The sequence below is a fragment of the Bidens hawaiensis genome, unplaced genomic scaffold (genome assembly GCF_021521415.1).
Source record: "Bidens hawaiensis isolate Kalapana, Puna unplaced genomic scaffold, B.hawaiensis_p1.1 tig00033236_1, whole genome shotgun sequence".
Classification (NCBI taxonomy): domain Eukaryota; kingdom Viridiplantae; phylum Streptophyta; class Magnoliopsida; order Asterales; family Asteraceae; genus Bidens; species Bidens hawaiensis.
In genome coordinates, this window is record NW_027505286.1 from 302 (window position 1) to 3,955 (window position 3,654).

Here is a 3,654-nt window from a genome sequence, read left to right on the forward strand (position 1 = left end):
CTTCACAGTCTCCTTAGTTGTATTAGATAATGACCATTCAATCATTATCATTTAAAACATATATAGACTTCATGGTAAAAACGTTCATGTCTTTAAAAAGACACATAATACCCCGAGAGATACTATAGGGGCTTTATTTACCCCTATAATGCCCCAATACAAATGGCGTAATAGAATACTTATTACTTACCACGAGGAATGTGTCATCTCTTTAAATTCCTTATAGTCTTTTTTTTTTTCAAAAAAAAAAGAAAAAAGTAAACAAAATTATATAAAGATACAAAGGAACCTTATATGAGAAGCAAGAAGTTCAAAATGTATAAAGAAACTTAAAACAAACTATCATCAACAACTAAAGCAAACAGACATGAAACTTATAAAGGAAAGATAAGGAAAATAAATTTGCAGCTCGAATCCCAGACACTGCTCGCCCGTTTGCTTCAATTTCTTTGTTTTATTTACGAAATGTTAACACTCAGTCACGGGCCCTTTGTGTGTATTTATTTTGTTTCGTGCTTATCTCTAGGACGACATAAATGTTCCTAAAACTCTTATTGACATTTTTCTAAGTTACTCACATATTCAAAATGGCTACAAGTGGCCACTCAAAAGTTTATCATACAAACACAACAAACATACATAAACCCAATCAAGTGTTTTCTCCTACAAATTGTTGAATAATACGACCAACGGACGCATATGAGGAACCACCCTCCACAAGTGCATATCTACTCTTCTCACTCATCTCTTGCACTTTTGTTCTAATCTCGTTATTCTCCATTAGCCTTCTTATCCCACTTTCTATATCCTCAGCTGTTACAATGGCTGAATTAGCCTTAGGAAAATTAAAGTCCTTCATGTAATCTAACTTTATCTCCACTGCCAATCCCAACTCCACCACCATTTCAAATGCATTAATCTGTTGCTCGGCATACACTGGCCATGCTGCCGATGGCACGCCGAACCATAAACTCTCTAACATTGAGTTCCATCTGCAGTGCGACACAAACCCTCCAACCGCATCATGAGCCAGCACCGCCACCTGTGGGGCCCACCCAATCACTTTTCCTATTTCACGTGTTCGCTCCATAAACCCTTGCGGGAGTATCTCGCTTGGATCCTCATACTTTCTTGGGACCCTTGATGTTTGATCCGGAGGAGGTCGACGTAGGGACCATATGAACCGGTGGCCACTCTGCTCTAAACCACACGCTATCTCCTTCACTTGGACCTCATCAAAACTTCCCAAACTCCCAAAACACAAAAACACAACCGACGAAGGCGGTTGACCGTCTAACCACCTAATGACATCATCGTCAGACGGTTTCTTGGCATCAGAACGACCTTCTAGGTCGAGTATAGGTCCAACGGGGTACACTGGCGGGATGCTCGCGTCAGTAGACAACGACTCTAGCGTGTGTGTTTCCAGTTCCAAGAAAGTATTAACCATGATTGTTTTACCTCTTTAAGTTCCCGAACAAACTGCAAAACAAAATCCAATCCTTTTCTAGTCTTGACAGGAGTCCAAAACACTTTGGTAGGCACCAGATTGATAAAACATGGAAATCGACACCTCGGTATCCGAGTTGCTTAGCTCAACAACATCTTCATTCAAGTCATCACATAGTGTTTGGATATAAGATATAAAACCAAGAAAACCATCATTAGAAGTAAAAAACATATAAGTTGGAACATTAAACTCATTAGCCACATCAATCATGGAGGTACAAAACATGTCAACTACAAACCCAACAACCTGGTTGACTTTTCAGGTCAGCAACTGCATTTCTAACATACTTGCCATGACTTTTGATATATTCATATGCGGAAGTAAATGGAGCTTCGGGGTCATGAATCGGCGGGGTTTCATCTTTAAGGAGTTGAATAAAGAATATGTGATCATTCACGGTGTTTTTAGCTAATGACTCTATGTAAGGGTCGATAGCCTGGCCCGAATCCAGGCCAAGAGGCATGATGACAAGGATCGTTATGAAGAGGCGTTGGTCTCGACTGACAAGTAGTTTTGCTATCTCGAAGGTTGACAAGATGTGACCAACCCCAGGGGACGGGATGAATATTAGCTCTGCAACTCTATTAGTCATGTTTATTTTGGTTCATGAATGGTTTCGTCGGAGTCTTATCATGTATTGATATACCAATTAAATGATGTCATTGCATTGCTGGCGAAGATCACATGAAATGCAATGCCCATATGTACGTGTCATTAGAGTGGCTGTCTATATCAAAGTAACACAAAAAATGAAAAAAATGTGTTACGTTTCTTACAAAATTCTAACTTGATTTTTTTCTTGATTTAGGTGGGTTGGAGAAAAAAAAGTGCTTTTAGGTAGTGTACTAGAATTTAATTGCTTTTAGGTTGTTGCTACAACAAAGATAAGACCAATGATAGTGAATGGACTGGTTTGGCTAACAAGTTTCAAGGGTTCAGGTTAACCTAACGCAGGTCGTGGTGTCCCTCTACGTTTGCAAAACGTAGAAGGAGGTTCACTAGTTAGTTGTTTGTTGTTATAGATCACCGAAGATCAAGAACCGTGATGTTTGGAATCGGTTTTAGGACGATGTTCTTGGTGAAGCTATGAAGTTATTGAAGTAAGAAAGAAATAAGTTAAGAGCATATCTCTCAAAGAAGAAGAGAAGATTAGGGAGATGGTGTTATCTGCCCAAATCTGTTGTGTTCTTGTTTATGACTAAGCATCACTTATATATGTGAAGAGATGTAAGCCTTTTAGTCCAGTTAACTAAACTAGTTAGCCTCTAGTTTGCATAGAGAGTTGACCTTTATGGGCGGGAAGGTTTGGACCGCTGGTCCATAACTAAAATAATAATTCTTTATCTGAGCATGTCCTTTGGTCAGAGGGGACAAGGACGTGAACAGTGATTTGACATCGTACTGTAGCACGTGGGTACTTGTTTATATAAGTTTGGGCGGGAAATGAAGCTTTTAACCTTTTAACCCTTTTAGCGTTAATATGTTTCAGTCATTTTATTATTTCCTTGGGCTACCCCCGTCATCAGCCCCCAAGTCAAAGGTGTTTGAGGAGTAGGCTCAAGGGCTTCTGACTTTTGCACACATTTTGTTTATTGCTTAAAGGCTTCAAGGCTTGTAGGCTTTGAAGCTTTGTTTAGTTTTGGTTGTTTTTTGAATTATTGATGTGACAGTTGATGTGATTGTAACTGTCAGATTGCGGTTTCCAATAACTGCTTTTTCATTAATAGTTATCAATGGGATAACTATTCATTTTCTTCTAGATTTCTTTAACAATTTCCACCAAAAACACATTCAAGTTTCATTCAATCCACTACCAGGTTAGTTTCAATGCTTCACTTTTCTTTAAAATTATGGTTGCCAAAAAGGATCTTTCGATCAGTTATTCCCGATTAACCCAAGAAGAGGTTGAATCGTTTTGCATTGAGTGGGGAATAGGGTTAAAGTATAAACCGATTGCTCTGCCGGTCGATTCTTCAATCGATCGTTGTCCGGCGGGTTTTATTGCTCTATATTGTCGTCATTTCGAGTTTTTTAATCTCCGACACCCTTTTTCGGTTTTTGTTCTTAATGTTTTGGAGTATTACCGTATATCATTCGGTCAAATTCATCCGTTAGGGCTTGCTAGGGTTTTGCATTTTTAAGTT

The 3,654-nt window shown here is 38.9% G+C and overlaps 1 pseudogene; it reads right to left on the reverse strand.

The window, feature by feature from the left end:
• Positions 1-447: 447 nt before the first annotated feature.
• Positions 448-2,180, reverse strand: LOC143612125 (anthocyanidin 3-O-glucosyltransferase 2 pseudogene; annotated as a pseudogene).
• Between the last annotated feature and the right edge of the window lie 1,474 nt (positions 2,181-3,654).